A 19,276-nucleotide genomic window follows, 5' to 3' on the forward strand; every position below is an offset into this window, starting at 1 on the left:
ACTAACACCCAGGGTTACTAACATTTGGGGGGGGGGGGTGTTAGTAAAACGAATAATCTCCTCTTCCCTCACTCCTTCTATTCCTTCTCCGTGTTCTCAATACCTCTCACAGTGGCTGGGTTGCCCACTTAAGCACCCAGGTCTTGCACCAGAGCATCAGCTGGTGAGAATGCGGCCAGGAAGCTGCCACCTGTGTGGCAAAAGCAAGAACATTTACCTACATGGCGACTAGGCTCACCTGTCAAGGCAGGAAGCACTTCCAGAATACTGTTACATATAACATCCCTTCACACGCACAGCTGCTCCGTATACATGGTCTAACAGATGGAACTGCTCCGTACACATCTAATTCAGCCCAGCTGATCCATAAACATTGTCTAATAGAAGGAAAAACTTCATAAACATTGTCTAATAGACGGAAATGTTCCATAAACTTTCTAATAGACAGAACTGCTCCATAAACATCACAAAATAAATACATCTGCTCAATAAGCATCACACAGAACACCAAAAACATCGTTTGCAATAGGACTTACCAATAAACATCGTCGGGAGGACATGGGGTGGGGGGGGGAGCAACATAAATATCAGTGGACCGTCTGGGGTGGCAGGTGTGGGAAGCACATTTCTCCTTAATTACTATGGAAGGAGAGACACCTGAAGAGCCACACACACACACCTGGCCTACCCAGTTCGACAACGTGTTCGGCTTCAGCGTCTGAACCTTCTTCATCTTCCCTTTTTTTTCTTTCCCCTTTATCTTCCTCCTCATTTTCGCCTTCTTTATCCTCCTAGTTATACTCGTCTAATTCTTTTTGTCGTCCACTTCCTCTTTTTCATCTTGGTCTTCCTCTTTCTTATCATTTTCTTTCTCTTTTCAGTTATTGTAGGTGTGGAGACGTAAAGGAGAGGTAGAGTGAAGGCAGGCGGAAAGGAAGGCAGGAGGAAATGAAGGCAGGCGGAAAGGAAGGCAGGAGGAAAGGAAGTCAGGAGGAAATGAAGGAAGTCACAACCGCTTGTTCGGACTACTCACATATTTGTTTGTACAAGTATGATTATACAGTTTACCTGGAGAGTTTACCTGGAGAGAGTTCCGGGGGTCAACGCCCCCGCGGCCCGGTCTGTGACCAGGCTGACAAGATGAAAAATTAGACACATTTACAACATCTGGGTATCTTTACTGTAGACATTTCGCCATCTAGTGGATTTATCAATACAAATACAAGGACATAACTGGAAAAACAGTAGAGCTATATACAAAAGATGAGGAAATCAGTCCCTCATCTGAACGCACTTGATCAAGCATGGTCTCCACAGCAGCTCTACATACTCCATGTTCGGGCCTTACATACGTGGTGTGTATGATCATGAAGGCAGTTCTGAAGCTCTGCTATGGCCACAAATCCTGTCAGTGTTGCTTCGTTCTTGGAGATGTGTTCGTTGTGATGTCCACTCAGTTTTCCTAATCCATTTTTAGTTCGGTTTCTGTTAACAGTACAAGGTGTGTGTGTACTCACCTAACTGTACTCACCAAATTGTGGTTGCAGGGGTCGAGACTCAGCTCCTGCTCCCTCCTCTTCACTGAGTGCTACTAGGTCCTCTGCAGCGCTGTATAGCCCTTGTGGCTTAGCGCTTCTTTTTGATTATAATAATAATACTAGGTCCTCTCTCTCCCTGCTCCATGAGCTTTATCATACCTCATCTTAAAGTTATGTATAGTTCCTGCCTCCAATACCTCACTTGCTAGGCTATTCCACTTCCTGACTATTCTATGACCGAACAAATACTTCCTAACATTCCTCTGATTCATCTGGGTCCTCAACTTCCAATTGTGACCCCTTGTTTTTGTGTCCCCTCTATGGAACATCCTGTCTCTGTCCACCTTGTCTATTCCACGCAGTATTTTGTATGTAGTTATCATGTCTCCTCTAACCCTCCTGTCCAGTGTCATCAGGCCGATTTCTCTTAACCTTTCTTCGGAGGACATTCTCCTTAGTTCTGGAACTAACCCTATCGCAAACCTTTGCACTTTCTCTAATTTCTTGACGTGCTTGATCAAGTGTGGGTTCCAAACAGGAGCTGTGAACTCCAGTATGGGCCTGACGTACACGGTGTGCAGTGTCTTGAACGATTCCTTACCAAGGTATCGGAACGCTGTTCTCGGGTTTGCCAGGCACCCATATGCTGGTTGATGTGTGCTTCCGGAGACGTGCTCGGTGTTATACTCACCCGAAGATCTTTCTCCTTAAGCGAGGTTTGCAGTCCTTGGCATGTGTGTGTGTGTGTGTGTGTGTGTGTGTGTGTGTGTGTGTGTGTGTGTGTGTGTGTGTGTGTGTGTGTGTGTGTGTGTTTAAAATACAGCCTGTGTGGATCTTACTGCGTACAAAGATTGCTAGATAGAGCCCCATAAAACTCCAAGTATGAATCAGATCCGTGACTAAAACAAACCCTAAATTGATCAGACCAAACAAAACAATCAAAACAAAGACATATAACGGCGTGGCAGACATATAATGACGTGGCAGACATATAATGACGTGGCAGACATATAATGACGTGGCAGACATATAATGACGTGGCAGACATATAATGACGTGGCAGACATATAATGACGTGGCAGACATATAACGGCGTGGCAGACATATAATGACGTGGCAGACATATAATGACGTGGCAGACATATAATGACGTGGCAGACATATAATGACGTGGCAGACATATAACGGCGTGGCAGACATATAATGACGTGGCAGACATATAACGGCGTGGCAGACATATAATGACGTGGCAGACATATAATGACGTGGCAGACATATAATGACGTGGCAGACATATAATATTCGCAGATCTTTTCCAAGAGTTTGCAGTCCTTGCATGTTGTGTGTGTGTGTGTAGTGTGTGTGGGTGTGTGTGTGTGTTTGTGTGTGGGTTACAATAAGCCTGGTGGATCTTATGGTACAAAATTGCTAGATAGAGCCATAAACTCAATGATCGTCGTGACTAACAACTAATGATCAGACCAAAAAACAATCAAGCAGACATATAACGGCGTGGCAGACATATAATGACGTGGCAGACATATAATGACGTGGCAGACATATAACGGCGTGGCAGACATATAATGACGTGGCAGACATATAAAGGCATCCCTGCTCCTCTCTTTAGCCTTTTGTATCGCATTTATCTAGTCCTGATATTGATCGCAAATCGTAAGGCCGTGTTGGCTGTTGTCCGTGGCACCAGACCGTGGCACCTTACCGTGGCACCTTTCCGTGGCTCCAGACCGTGGCACCTTTCCGTGGCTCCAGACCGTGGCACCTTACCGTGGCACCTTTCCGTGGCTCCAGACCGTGGCACCTTTCCGTGGCTAGAGACCGTGGTACCTTTCCGTGGCTCGGGTCTCCCAGGAAGGCTTCACCTCGTGCGATAGCAAAACGACAGCTTGTGTGTGCTGAACGCGATAGCGTGATATAAACTGTTGTTGTGTAGTAGAATACTGAAAGTTATTGTGAACTGAGGTCAAGTCTTCAGCTTATACAATGTCCTCTTATGGCTGGCTACAACCACGATCCTTCCAGAACACAGACAACACGACCCTTCCCAGTGCGTAGACAACACGACCCATCGCAGTACACAAACACGACCCTTCCCAGTACAGACAACACGACCCTTCCCAGTACAGACAACACGACCCTTCCCAGTACAGACAACACGACCCTTCCCAGTACAGACAACACGACCCTTCCCAGTACAGACAACACGACCCTTCCCAGTACAGACAACACGACCCTTCCCAGTACAGACAACACGACCCTTCCCAGTATATAGACAACACGACCCTTCTAGTACAAAGACAACACGACCCTTCCAGTACAGACAACACAGAATTCACTTCAGTCAGTTCACTGAAAAGACGGAACCAAAACTAATGTCTCGTCCCCCACAAAGTCAAATCATCAAAAAATAACCAATCGCACAGCTTTAACAATAAGTATGACAGGAGCCCAAGAAGCTTCTTCTGTTGGTTTTCAGGGCCACTGACAGCATACGCCGTATCGATCCCGCCCAAGAAGCTAGGAATTAGTGTGCCCAGTCGCTAGTAGAAAGGCGGGGCCGGGACCTAAAGTTCGAACTCCCCTTCTCCACCCATGAATAGGCACATTTAAGGAATATGGTGGTGGGTTGCTGGCTGACAGGTCGTGATAGGTGATGGGTGAAGGGGGTGAGAGGAAGGGGCAATAGAGAAGGGGGGGATGTGAGGGAAGAGAACCAGCTGGTGATTGGCTGACCGCTAGGACTGACCTCGAATCCTTTCCCAGAGACTAACACACCCGTAACAAATCAAGGCGTCACGCAGCGCTGATTGGCCGAAAGAGAGTTGTTCCAAGTTGGCGGTGATTGGAGCAGGTAATAGCCTCTGCTGACCTCTGACCTCCCTCCCTCCCTCCCTCCAAGCTGCTGACCACGCCCAGTTCTGGGAATGAGGTCAACTCTGAAGGCGATGGTTGTGAAGGATATATAGTGGTGATGATGGTGATGCTGTTGACGATGGTGATGGTGTTGATGATTCCACCAGCTACGATTACAAACAACACACATTATACACACATGTGAGGTCACTAACAGGGGTGCATCACTTATCCAAGTGGAAGACGTGTTGATATCTCTACAGTTCTCAATTTGTTATCCTCAAAATTGTATTCTGTCACTCAACTGTAGCAGATTCATATTGTTTCTAACACACACATCCAACATATTCGAATTATTTGTTTACACAGTCTTCCAGGTACTCCACAAGTTGTTCAAGTACCGTTCACAGGTACTGTTCCACATCATCACAGTACCTGGCCACAGACTCACACACCTCACTGAGTCTGGTCAGAGACTGGTCCACAGTACTGGCCTCACAGCCTGGTACGAGTGGTCCACAGGCTCCTCCATACCTGGCCCAAGAGTCCTGGTCTCAGAAAGGCTCACAGGTACTGGTCTCGAGTACCTGGTCCCCGTACTGTTCCAACTGGTTTCACAGAGTCCTGCTTCCAAGTCCTGGTTACAGTACCTGTATCACGTCCTGGCTTCACAGATACCTGTTCAAGTCTGTCTCCACACCTGTCCAGAGACTGCTCTCAAGCTCCAGAGACCTGGCTCACAGTACTGGTCTCACAGTCTGTTCCAGTACCTGTCTCAAAGCCTGGCTACACATATGTCTCCTGCTGGCCAGAGTACTGTCACATTACCTGGTTACAGAGATTGTCTCATATCTGGCTCTCACAGGTCCTGTCTCAGTACCTGGCTCACGAGTACCTGGTCTCCACAGAGTACCTGGTCTCCACAGAGTACCTGGTCTCCACAGAGTACCTACTCTCCACAGAGTACCTGGTCTCCACAGAGTACCTGGCCTCCACAGAGTACCTGGTCTCCACAGAGTACCTGGTCTCCACAGAGTACCTGGCTCTCCACAAAGTATCTGGCTCTCCACAGAGTACCTGGTCTCCACAGAGTACCTGGTCTCCACAGAGTACCTGGCTCTCCACAGAGTACCTGGCTCTCCACAGAGTACCTGGCTCTCCACAGAGTACCTGGCTCTCCACAGAGTACATGGCTCTCCACAGAGTACCTGGCTCTCCACAGAGTACCTGGCTCTCCACAGAGTACCTGGTCTCCACAGAGTACCTGGCTCTCCACAGAGTACCTGGCTCTCCACAGAGTACCTGGTCTCCACAGAGTACCTGGCTCTCCACAGAGTACCTGGCTCTCCACAGAGTACCTGGCTCTCCACAGAGTACATGGCTCTCCACAGAGTACCTGGTCTCCACAGAGTACCTGGCTCTCCACAGAGTACCTGGCTCTCCACAGAGTACCTGGCTCTCCACAGAGTACATGGCTCTCCACAGAGTACATGGCTCTCCACAGAGTACCTGGTCTCCACAGAGTACCTGGTCTCCACAGAGTACCTGGCTCTCCACAGAGTACCTGGCTCTCCACAGAGTACCTGGTCTCCACAGAGTACCTGGTCTCCACAGAGTACCTGGTCTCCACAGAGTACCTGGCTCTCCACAGAGTACCTGGTCTCCACAGAGTACCTGGCTCTCCACAGAGTACATGGCTCTCCACAGAGTACCTGGTCTCCACGGAGTACCTGGTCTCCACAGAGTACCTGGTCTCCACAGAGTACCTGGTCTCCACATAGTACCTGGCTCTCCACATAGTACCTGGCTCTCCACAGAGTACCTGGTCTCCACATAGTACCTGGCTCTCCACATAGTACCTGGCTCTTCGCAGAGTACCTAGTTATCTTACACTTGTTACGTAAAAGAACGAGGCCTGGTCACGGACCGAGCCGCGGGGGCGTTGACCCCCGAAACCCCCTCCAGGAAATACTCCAGGTAAGTGCAATTAATGCGACATTTGTAACGGCTTAACAGAGCTCCTGGAGAGCGAAACGTTGCCACAATAAAATGTCACATTGTCTCTTTACCTAACATAATCTATATTAAAATTGCTTGGAAACAGACAAATGTAGTGCAGTGAGATGTTTCAAGGAGCACCGTTTGGCCCACACATTTGACCATCAAATTTGACATTTGACGGTCAAGTTCTAAAAACTTTGGACTGACGATGGGTAAACCTTTTCTGCCTGACTTGGCCAACTCTTCTATACAGAACTACCCGAATCAAACTTTTTTGAAAAGAAATGATTTGGTCTGCATCACGTGAATAATACCAATGAGTGTTTAGAATTTTTGAGTAATTTATTTTTCCGTTAAATTTATCCGTGGATTTTTTTTTTTAGGCTCGGTGCCTCCACACACTGTACAGGCTTGCGAGGTTAAGATTCATGCGCCATGTGTATGTGTGTGCGCGCGCGTCTGTATGTGTACTCACCTATTTGTGGTTGCAGGGGTCCATTCACAGCTCCAGGCTCCGCCTCTTCGCTGGTCGCTACTAGATCCACTCTCTTCCCACTCCAAGAGCTTTATCGTACCTTTTGTGTGTGTGTGTGTGTGTGTGTGTGTGTGTGTGTGTGTGTGTGTGTGTGTGTGTGTGTGTGTGTGTGTGTGTGTACTCAGCTAGTTGTACTCACCTAGTTGAGGTTGCAGGGGTCGAGTTCAAGCTCCTGGCCCCGCCTCTTCACTGGTCGCTACTAGGTCACTCTCCCTGAACCTTGAGCTTTACCATACCTCTGCTTAAAGCTATGTATGGATCCTGCCTCCACTACATCGTTTCCCAAACTATTCCACTTCCTGACTACTCTGTGGCTGAAGAAAAACTTCCTAACATCCCTGTGATTCATCTGTGTCTTCAACTTCCAACTGTGTCCCCTTGTTGCTGTGTCCCACCTCTGGAACATCCTGGCTTTGTCCACCTTGTCAATTCCTCTCAGTATTTTGTATGTCGTTATCATGTCCCCCCTATCTCTCCTGTCCTCCATGTCGTCAGGTTGTTAGTTACCATTATGTCCTAGGCACATGTCGATTAGACACTAGGCCTGTTGTACATGCGTGTGTGTGTGCGTGCGTGTGTGTGTGTGCGTGCGTGTGTGTGTGTGTGTGTGTGTGTGTTAGTTACCATTTTGTCCTAGGCACATGTCGATTAGACACTAGGCCTGTTGTACATGCGTGCGTGTGTGTGTGTGTGTGTATGTGTGTGTGTATGTGTGTGTATGTGTGTGTATGTGTGTGTATGTGTGTGTTGTGTGTGTGTGTGTGTGTGTGTGCGTGTGCGTGTGCGTGTGCGTGTGCGTGTGTGTGTGTGTGTGTGTGTGTGTGTGCTTTAGTACATGTGCAATGCGGTGGTGAGTCAGGCTATGTGTCGCTTTGTGTGTCGCATGTGATTCCCAGCACCTGACACTGCCTCGCTCATCACCGCCATGAATTCCTTGGGTCGATATGGATGCGCCGCCTTCACCTTTATTGTGCTGAGTCAAGTCTGTGTACTCGCCTAATTGCGGTTGCAGGGGTCGATACTCAGCTCCTGGCCCTGCCTTTTCCCTGATCGCTACTAGGTCCTTTCTGCCTCCTGAGCTTTGTCATACCTCGTCTTTAAGCTATGTATAGTTCCTGCCTCCACTACATCGCTTGCTAGGCTATTCCACTGCCTGACAACTCTATGACTGAAGAAATACTTCCTAACATTCCTTTGACTCGTCTGAGTCTTCAGCTTCCAATTGTGACCCCTTGTTTCTGTGTCCCCTGTCTGGAACATCCTGTCTCTGTCCACCTTGTGTATTCCACGCAGTATTTTGTATGTTGTTATCATGTCTCCCCTAACCCTCCTGTCCTCCAGTGTCATCAGTCCGATTTCCCTCAACCTTTCTTCGTAGGACATTCCCCTGAGCTCCGGAACTAGCCTTGTTGCAAACCTTTGTACTTTCTCTAATTTCTTGACGTGACTGACCAGGTGTGGGTTCCAAATTGGTGCTGCATACTCCAGTATGGGCCTGACGTACACAGTGTACAGTGTCTTGAACGATTCCTTACTAAGGTATCGGAACGCTATTCTCGGGTTTGCCAAGCGCCCATATGCTGCAGCAGTTATCTGATTGATGTGTGCCTCCGGAGACGTGCTCGGTGTTATGCTCACCCTAAGATTTTTTTCCTGAGTGAGGTTTGCAGCCTTTGTCCACCTAGCCTATACTCTGTCTGCGGTCTTCTTTGCCCTTCCCCAATCTTCATGACTTTGCATTTGGCAGGGTTGAATTCGAGAAGCCAATTGTTGGACCACGTGTCCAGTCTGTCCAGGTCTCTTTGTAGCCCTGCCTGATCCTCATTCGATTTAATCCTTCTCATTAACTTCACATCATCTGAGAACAGGGACACTTCAGAGTCTATCCCTTCCATCATGTCATTCACATATACCAAAAACAGCACTGGTCCTAGGACTGACCCCTGTGGGACCCCGCTCGTCACAGGCGACCACTGTGATACCTCATCACGTACCATGGCTCGTTGTTGCCTCCCTGTTAGGTATTCTCTGATCCATTGCAGTCCCCTTCCTGTTATACGCTCCTGATCCTCCAGCTTCTGCACTAATCTCTTGTGAGGAACTGTGTCGAAGGCCTTCCTGCAGTCCAGGAGAATGCAATCAACCCACCCCTCTCTCTCGTGTCTACTCTGTTCCTTGTGACTCCATAGTTTGTGGTTGCAAGGATTCGATTCCTGAACTCATGCTGGTGTGTTGGAGAGAGAGAGAGAGTAGAGTGAGAGGAGAGGTTAGAGTGACAGAACTATTTCCTAGGAGATGGTGAAGTAGAACTAGCACTGTGTCACTGCGTGCATTCAGTAAATGAAGTGATGACTGATGTAACAGTGTGCTAGTATGATGGATCATGTCATGTGTGGACTCACTGACCTGGTGCTAGTGGATCTTCATGTTTTTTGCTGAGGTTCTACTGACTGAGTGCTAGAAGGTCTATCAAGTGCTAGTGAGTCCGCTGAACGATTTAGTGACAAATGCGACCAGAAGTGACAAGCACCTCAGTAGCTCACGGTATGGCTGGTTGAAAATGGTATTCATTTTCTACAGACACACATGAGCAAGGCAATCGCCTAGCTATAGCAAGACTTCCTGGTACGATATGGTCCTCGCGCCTCTACTTTTCTAGCCTCAAAATCTAGTACTGGCTTTGTATTATTCTGTTGCGGACGATGCCAAACAAGCTCGGCCGCCTTCCTGAGACTACTAAGTCCTTTCAGCAGATAACTCCTGATGGGCAATGGAAAGTTCAACTGCTCAGATAAGAATGTAGAGTCAATGCACAGATCAAACACAGGACATCCATTGAAGAGACAATAAGAGAGGTATAAATCAGCTGACCTGTATTCAGAGAACTCTAGACAGAAATGTCTCAAATCCGAAATGACATGTATGAGTCTTCAGCTTCCGTTAGACTCCTTTGTTTAGGCTGTTCACGAACATGGTGAGAAAATTGTTTCTGTCACAATAGTTATTAAACTATTGAGATAACTGATGAAACTTGATTGTATCATCAGAGACTGCAGACCAACGGCTCAGTCTCCAGATCTACATGCCGGATCCACCACGCCTTCATCTCAGGACAGTTCTGAGTCAGGAACAGCCTGGTGAGAACCCTGTCTGAGATGACTTAGCGCGCGCCTATTCTCCTGATGTCCGACCAGGTGTATCTCCACGCGCTCATCTCCATCATAGCCACGCTCCATGTCAGCAGTGTCTTGAACGATCTCCATCTAGTATCGAACGCTATTCTCGGGTTTGCCAAGCGCCCATATGCTGCAGCAGTTATCTGATTGATGTGTGCCTCCGGAGACGTGCTCGGTGTTATGCTCACCCTAAGATTTTTTTCCTGAGTGAGGTTTGCAGCCTTTGTCCACCTAGCCTATACTCTGTCTGCGGTCTTCTTTGCCCTTCCCCAATCTTCATGACTTTGCATTTGGCAGGGTTGAATTCGAGAAGCCAATTGTTGGACCACGTGTCCAGTCTGTCCAGGTCTCTTTGTAGCCCTGCCTGATCCTCATTCGATTTAATCCTTCTCATTAACTTCACATCATCTGAGAACAGGGACACTTCAGAGTCTATCCCTTCCATCATGTCATTCACATATACCAAAAACAGCACTGGTCCTAGGACTGACCCCTGTGGGACCCCGCTCGTCACAGGCGACCACTGTGATACCATGGCTCGTTGTTGCCTCCCTGTTAGGTATTCTCTGATCCATTGCAGTCCCCTTCCTGTTATACGCTCCTGATCCTCCAGCTTCTGCACTAATCTCTTGTGAGGAACTGTGTCGAAGGCCTTCCTGCAGTCCAGGAGAATGCAATCAACCCACCCCTCTCTCTCGTGTCTTACTTCTGTTACCTTGTGTACTCACATATTTGTGGTTGCAAGGGTCGATTCATAGCTCATGGCGTGTGTGTGTGTGAGAGAGAGAGAGAGAGAGAGAGAGAGAGAGAGAGAGAGAGAGAGAGAGAGATACAGAGAGATAGAGACAGAGACTATATTACTGAGGGAGGGATGGTGAAGAGAAGTCAAGTACAACATGGTGGTCAACTTGACGGCCATTCCCCAGCTAAATGAAGGATGACTGACTGTCAACAGTGTGCTAGTTGACGGATCATGCTCATGGTGGAGACTCCACTGACCTAGAGTGCTAGTGGATCTATCATGTTCTTCTTACTGAAGGTTCTACTGACCTAGAGTGCTAGAAGGTCTATCAAGTGCTCGGTGAAGCCTCCGCTGAACGAGAATTCTAGTGGACAAATGCGACCAGGAAGTGACAACACCTACAATAAGCTCACAGTGTGTAATAGGCTAGGTTGAAAAATGAGTATTCAATTTTCTAACAGAACACACAGTAGCAAGCAAGGCAAAAATCTAGCCTTAGCATAGTAAAGACTTCGGTACCCCAGGATACGGTCCTCGCGCCTCTACTGTTTCTCAGCCTCAAAACACTAGCTACGGATTTGTATTATTCTGTCTGCGGACGATGCCAAAGCAAGCGTGACGGTCGCCTTCGTGGAAGACTGATAAATTACTGTTCAAGCAGATAACTAAACCTGATGGGCAATGGAAAGTTCCAACTGCTCAGATAAGGAAAGAATGTAGAGCTCAAAATGAGCACTAGATACAAAACACAGGACCATCCCATTGAAAGAAAGGAACAAGTAAGAGAGTTGGGTGTGATAAAATCAGCTGACCTGTCATTCAGAGAACACATTAAGGCAAATGTCTCGAAAGCCAGAAAAAAAATGACAGGGTGGATAATGAGAACTTTTTCAAACGTGCTTTCAGAAAACTCTTTGGTGTTGATGGCATCGTTCAAGACAGGAGAGACATGGTGAAGGAAAAGGAGATTGTTTACTGCTTACACAATAAAGTATTTAAACTATTGAGAATAACTGGATGAAACTCTGATTGTATCATCTGGAGAGACTGGAAGAGAGCCATAGACGGCTCAGTTCCAGATCTACACACTGCCGTGATCCCACCACCCCGCCCTCATACTCAGGCAGTTCGGAGGTAAGGGACAGGTCAACTGGGGTGAGGGAACACCTGGAGCTCTGAGATGATTTGCAGCGGCGCGCGGCCCTACCTCTCCCGTGTCCAGCCAGGTTATCTCCCACGCCTATCTCCATCACACTACACGCCCACGCTCCAGTGTCCAGCCAGGGTATCTCCCACGTCCATCTCCCTCACACTACACGCCCCACGCTCTCGTGTACAGCCAGGTTATCTCCCACGCCCATCTCCCTCACACTACACGCCCACGCTCCCGTATCCAGCCAGGGTATCTCCCACGCCCCCGTATCCAGCCAGGGTATCTCCCACGCCCATCACCACACTACACACTCACGCCCACCACTACCCACACCCATAATACTCATCTATTTCACCAGTACGAACAAGCACCAGCTCTTGGGCCTCACCCTCGTTCACTGTCCTTCGGCCTTCACCGTCGTTCACTGTCCTCATGAGTTTCCTGTCGTTCACTGTCCTCGTGAGTTCACCCTCGCTCACTGTCCTCGTGAGTTCACTCTCGTTCACTGTTCTCGTGAGTTCCCCTCGTTCACTGTTCTCGTGTGCTTCCTTCGTTCACTTCTTCCCTCTTAATTCATCCTTTATCTCGCTAGTTTCTTGTTTACATACGCATTTTGTGTCCCCTCGTCCGTGTCCCTCTCGTCCTTGTCCCCCACGTCCTTGTCCCCCACGTCCTTGTCCCCCACGTCCTTCATTTCAAACAATCCCTTTATATCCACCTAGTTAATATCTCTGAGTATACTGTACGTTGTGATCATGTCTCCACTATTCTGCATTTCCCTGACCTGTAACAAGTGTGGTGGAAATCTTTCTCCCTCTTTCTCTCTCCCTATCTCTCTCTCTCTCTCTCTCTCTCTCTCTCTCTCTCTCTATATATATATATATATATATATATATATATATATATATATATATATATATATCTATATCTATATCTATATCCCTTCCCTTCCTCTCTCTCTCTCAGTAGAGTCAGTTGGCACTCCGTCACCCGCTCCACTCATCCATCACCTGGATCCCACTATCTACACACCTACACAACATTCTGACAGGCTCATCCATTTACCACACAGCTGATACTCTCGTCTCCCCAGACTTCTACAGCAGTAAGGCCAAGAGTTCCTGAATATACTTTAAAATTCTGCCTTCTCTCCCTCCCATCTCCTCCCGAGAGATGGTAAGTCCAGGTCACTCCTGGACTTACCGTCTGCTGGAACGATCACTCCTGGTCTGTTGGAACGATCACTTCTGATCTGCCGGAACGATCACTCCTGGTCTGCTGGAACGATAACTCCTGGTCTGCTGGAACGATCACTCCTGGTCTGCTGAAACGATCATTCCAGGTCTGCTGGAACGATCACTCCTGGTCTGCTGGAACGATCACTCCTGATCTGCTGGAACGATCACTCCTGGTCTGCTGGAACGATAACTCCTGGTCTGCTGGAACGATCACTCCTGGTCTGCTGAAACGATCATTCCAGGTCTGCTGGAACGATCACTCCTGGTCTGCTGGAACGATCACTCCTGATCTGCTGGAACGATAACTCCTGATCTGCTGGAACGATAACTCCTGATCTGCTGGAACGATAACTCCTGATCTGCTGGAACGATAACTCCTGATCTGCTGGAGCGATCACTCCTGGTCTGCTGGAACGATCACTCCTGGTCTGCTGTAACGATCACTCCTGGTCTGCTGGAACGATCACTCCTGGTCTGCTAGAACGATCACTCCTGGTCTGCTAGAAACGATCATTCCTGGTCTGCTAGAATGATAACTCCTGATCTGCTGATCACTCCTCGTCTGCTGGAACGATCACTCCTGGTCTGCTGGAACGATCACTCCTGGTCTGCTGGAACGATAACTCCTGGTCTGCTGGAACGATAACTCCTGGTCTGCTGGAACGATAACTCCTGGTCTGCTAGAACGATCGCTCCTGGTCTGGTGGAACGATCACTCCTGGTTTGCTGAAACGATCACTCCTGGTCTGCTGGAACGATAACTCCTGGTCTGCTGGAACGATAACTCCTGGTCTGCTGGAACGATAACTCCTGGTCTGCTGAAACGATCATTCCTGGTCTGCTGGAACGATTACTCCTGGTCTGCTAGAACGATCACTCCTGGTTTGCTGGAACGATCACTTCTGGTCTGTTGGAACGATCACTCCTGGCCTGCTGGAACAATCACTCCTGGTCGGCTGGAACGATCACTCCTGGTAAGCTAGAACGATCACTCCTGGTCTGCTGGAATGAAAACCCTGTAGGTTCCGTCGCTACTTGACGATATCTTCAGCGCTGTGCTCGCGTCTCCTTTGACATACCTTACCTTACCTTTGATGAGTTTCAAAGGTCTTACTACTTCCGGAGCCCGGCCATGGGCTAGGTTCCTCTGGTGCTAGTCTAGTTAACCAGGCTGTTGTTGCTGGAGACCTGCTGCCCCATATATCCATCACAGCCCGGTTGATGTACACCGGTTCAAGACGATACATTCCAGAGCTTGGTGCATGAAACTCACCTTATGTGATGGAATACGACAGGGGAAAATATAGGTACATAGTGGGAACAAAAGCTAGTAACTATCTCATAGAGTAGGAAAGTAGTAGTATACTCATGGTGTTCCCGATTGAGTATGATTTTCTCTCTCTCTCTTTCTGATGATGTACTCCTGTTAACCCTTTTGGGGTCTAGTTCCTAGGCCTTTTGTGCATCCATATGCTCTTGCGCTGCCCTCCACAGGATGGATATGGGGTGCACAGTAATCTAGCAGACTATAACGCCAGTCTCAAGACTACTGCAGAGTTAATTACAAACACAAGTGAAAGCCAATTTTAAATCCCACATGGACATGATGATGCTAAAACACAGGGCGCCGTCAAGCCTATTCATCTTCTAGGGTCTAATAAGCCAAACTCCCTTAAAAATTGGTCTTTTCCAAGTGGCATTTTAACGCTGTACAATTAGGCTACAGAGCTTATAGCGTTGGTCTAAAAGTATTAGGTCCCCCACAGGATGTTTTGAGTCCCGTGCTATTTAAAATATTAATCCCCTTTTAAAGGCTCTACCTACTTCTTTTAAAGGCTCTACCTACTTCTTTTAAAGGCTCTACCTACTTTTTTTAAAGGCTCTACCTACTACTCGATAACAATCCACACGGAGACAGAAACTCGGGAGATTAATTGATCTTGTATATTTTGATCCCTTTCTGGGATTCTCTCCACAGATCTGCTGAAGAGTATCCCAGAAGGGGATGGAAATATACAAACCAATTAATCTTGTGAGTTTTTGTCTCCATGAGCACTGACAAATGTTCATTACACCTTAGTTATCCACATAGCTATTATCTATACTTAAGACACCATGATCCATTCCTCAGAGCATAAGAGAGTGAGTACCATTCTGAATGAAGTTCAGATCGGGTATAATCAACCAGGCTTCGTCACATATTCAAAGACAATCATACGACATATCCCACCTATCTGTCTGCAGACGCACTCCATCATACCACAACTGAATAAGAAATGTAAAGATGGGCTAAATGCTCTCAGAGCTGCTGTTGTACATGGCCTATATTAGAGCCTTTAATAGTGGAACCTCGGTGTCTGAACCAACCGGAGTCCGAACAATTTTGTTCAGAAAAAAATGACCCGGTCTTTGAACGTTTTTCTGGTGTCCGATTGCGCTGACTTGCTTACAATTCAGCTGTAAAAAAAAATACAGGAAAGCCATGCTTCAAAAATGCTTTGAAGTGACCTCTGACACTGACCTGACTCAGAGACTTTTTGGAAGAGTTAGTTCAGCATCCTCCAGTGTGTGAGGCTGATAATTAAAGCCTGGGAAATACTATTTACCACATCGAACTTTTCGCAGTTCCAACACCACCTAGGAACCAATTAAGCTCAAACACCGAGGTTCCACTCTATGTTAATGTTAGCTAAGAAAATTTTCTCTGGGCCTTCGAACTAATAGAAAGCAAATCCCTCGGGATCATTCCTGGCAGCCCTAAAACTAACTGACATACCCGGTATCAGTGATGATGGATATTAACACTATAAATAGCATTAGAATCTTAATAAATGAACCACTCGCTGTCACTATAAATTTTGCTAAACGTCTACAAGAATATAAAAGATCTAAATGGGTTATAAAAGCTTGCATTTAAATTTTACTGGCAGGGCTGCATCTGCTCTTGTTGCCACTCCCCTCAAGGAAGGTTCCTTGATGTTGGTGAGGGGCTCTTGATTTAGGGAATTGGATCTGTGCTCCAGTTCCCCGAATTAAGCCTGAATGCCTTCCACATCCCCCCCCCCAGGCGCTGTATAATCCTCCGGGTTTAGCGCTTCCCCCTTGATTATAATAATAATAATAATAATCTTGTTGCCACTTCCCTCCAATGATTAAAATTATAACCATGTCGATTGTGGCTTAACCAACTAAATTGGTGGTCATTCTAATAACACTAAAGTTAACCTGGCATCAACACAGTACCATCAATACATCAACAACTCGGTAGCAATAGCAACCTAACAGCAATAGCAACAAGAACAGCCCAGCCGCAGTAACACTACAGTAATAGCAACAACACTACTCCAGTAACAGCAACAACACTACTCCAGTAACAGCAACAACACTACTCCAGTAACAGCAACAACACTACTCCAGTAACAGCAACAACACTACTCCAGTAACAGCAACAACACTACTCCAGTAACAGCAACAACACTACTCCAGTAACAGCAACAACACTACTCCAGTTATAGCAACAACACTACTCCAGTAACAGCAACAACACTACTCCAGTAACAGCAACAAGCTGTAACAAAAGCATCTTACTAACAAAAACAACAGCCTAGTTATAACAACCACAACCACCTAGCAACAACAACAACGTAGCAACAACAACTACCCATGACGTCGCATCATCAAATAAGGACATCCTTTGATACAGTTTAACTCTCTCTCTCTCTCTCTCTCTCTCTCTCTCTCTCTCTCTCTCTCTCTCTCTCTCTGTCTCTCTCTCTCTCTCTCTCTCTCTCTTTCTCTCTCTCTTTCTCTCTCTCTCTCTGGCAGTGAAGGTGGTGGTGGGCGTGTGGGCGCGGGCGTGGAGTGGAACAATCGGGCGGTGGATGATGTATGGACACGTCCCACTGCCCCTCCTCTGCCTGCTCCACCTTAGCATAAGAATGGTCAATTTGTTGAGGGTGGGTAGCCGGACCTACCTACACCCACCGCCCACCCTTGGGTAGCCGGACCTACCCACACCCACCGCCCACCCTTGGGTAGCCGGACCTACCCATACCCACCGCCCACCCTTGGGTAGCCAGACCTTCCCACACCCACCGCCCACCCTTGGGTAGCCGGACCTACCTACACCCGCCGCCCACCCTTGGGTAGCCGAACCTACCCACACCCACCTTTTATAGTGGGTAGCAGGAAACTACCCCCATACCCGCCGTGGATGGGGAGATATAGTGTGATAAAGGAAACTGTAAATAACAAAAAAAAAACAATACCGTGACTGGAACGATACACAAATAACCCGCACATAGAAGAGAGGAGCTTACGACGACGTTTCGATCCGACTTGGACCATTTACAAACTCTAACGAAAAGGAGAGAGGGAGGGGTATATATAGGCAGGAGGTGGTAGTAGTAGTAGTAGTAATGTGCGGGTTATTTGTGTAAAGGGAATTGTACTTTCTCAGTGTCACTGTCGTAGAGTTGCGTCACTGTCGCAGAGTTGTGACCTAACTAAAACACTTCAAACATCAATGTCCACACCCCCCTACTCTGCAAGCTCATGCAACAACAGCGACAGCAGTGGCAACAACAACAGCAGATACAACAGTAGCAGAAGCAGCAACAGAAACCATGACAGTAGTAGCAACAATAGTAACAATAGCAGCAGCAGCCGCAATAACTGCGAAAAAACCAAGTGATATAAAAAATAACAGTGGTAGCAGCAACAGCAACAACATTAGCAGAAGCATCAATTACAACAGCAGTAACAACGTTAGCAGCAGCAGTAACAGCAGCTGCAGTAACAACAGCAACAGCAGTAACAACATTAGCAGCAGCAGTAACAGCAGCTGCAGTAACAACAGCAACAGCAAGAGACCAGTGCACCATGGGTGCTCGTGACATTATCATCCCAAGGCTCAAATCATCTAGGCTTCCTTCACACTAGTATTTCCTTTCCCTTCCAGTTCTCATGCTCCTCCACCAAGCCACCCCTTCCCCCACGGAGACACGAGAACCGACTCTTCAAAGCCTGGTTGACCAGGCAAACACCAGACGAGCCTGGCCTATGGCCGGACTCCAGGAGTAGAAAAAATCTCGGAGCTCATCAAAGAAAAGGTAAGCACGAACAACACCAGGGGCTAGAGTGGTGCAAAGACTCGCCTGAGACCCTCATGTCTTCGTTACCTACTCTGGCTTCGTGTTTATTCTTCCCCGCGTATGTTTTGCTAATCTGGGATCAAGCCACAGAGTGAAGGGTTTTGGCCTTGCAACAGTCCCTCTAGCCTTACCCCCGTTTCCCTCCCTCCTTCATTCCTCAGGTAATCTCCCGTTGTCCAAGACCTGAGGAAAGGAAAGGGATGTCATCAGAAAATAAGAAAAGGGTGGTAGGTAAGTCCGTTATACTTTATAACGTATGCCTTCCCCTTTCCTGCCCGGTATGACGACCTTATATACACAGAACCTACCAAAATTTTCAGGAGCTAGGGGCCATTAAAAAAAATGGCATTAAAAGCCTGAAAGCACTACGACTCTCAGATCATTAGAATCTCGTAGATTTATGAAATGCTAAAAACTTACCGTATCAAGAACCAGTCTTGATAGGGTAAGTGAGGGTTTACTAAAGTGCATATCTTCCAAGAATCAAAGGTTATCAGGACCCTGTGTTCTTAAGAACCAGAAGCCATAAAGAGCCTGTTAGTAGCCAGAAACTATTAGAACCCACTCAAAACCAGAGTCCATTAGAATCAGCTAAGAACCAGAATCCATCAGATTCATCAGAATTCAACATGTATCAGAACTAATCATCCCCAAGAGCTATAAGCCATTAAATCTGCCTTTCCAAAGAAGTAAAAACTTTCAGAATCCATTATCCTTAATAGCCAGACCCCCAATATCTACTGGGCCCAGAAGGCAGAGGCCACCAGTACCCACTGGGCCCAGAAGCCAGAGGCCACCAATACCCACTGGGCCTAAGAACAAAAGACCTCTTAAACATCGACTCCTATTAAAGAATAAAAAAAGTGGAC

The 19,276-nt window shown here is 47.4% G+C and overlaps 1 protein-coding gene across 3 annotated transcripts in view; it reads right to left on the bottom strand.

Moving 5' to 3' along the window:
- The window catches only part of Ser (protein serrate), a 358,811-nt gene that overhangs the window by 138,817 nt on the left and 200,718 nt on the right, over window positions 1–19,276 (bottom strand). The window lies entirely within an intron of this gene.

The sequence above is a fragment of the Cherax quadricarinatus genome, chromosome 27 (assembly GCF_038502225.1).
Source record: "Cherax quadricarinatus isolate ZL_2023a chromosome 27, ASM3850222v1, whole genome shotgun sequence".
NCBI classification, from domain to species: Eukaryota; Metazoa; Arthropoda; class Malacostraca; order Decapoda; family Parastacidae; genus Cherax; species Cherax quadricarinatus.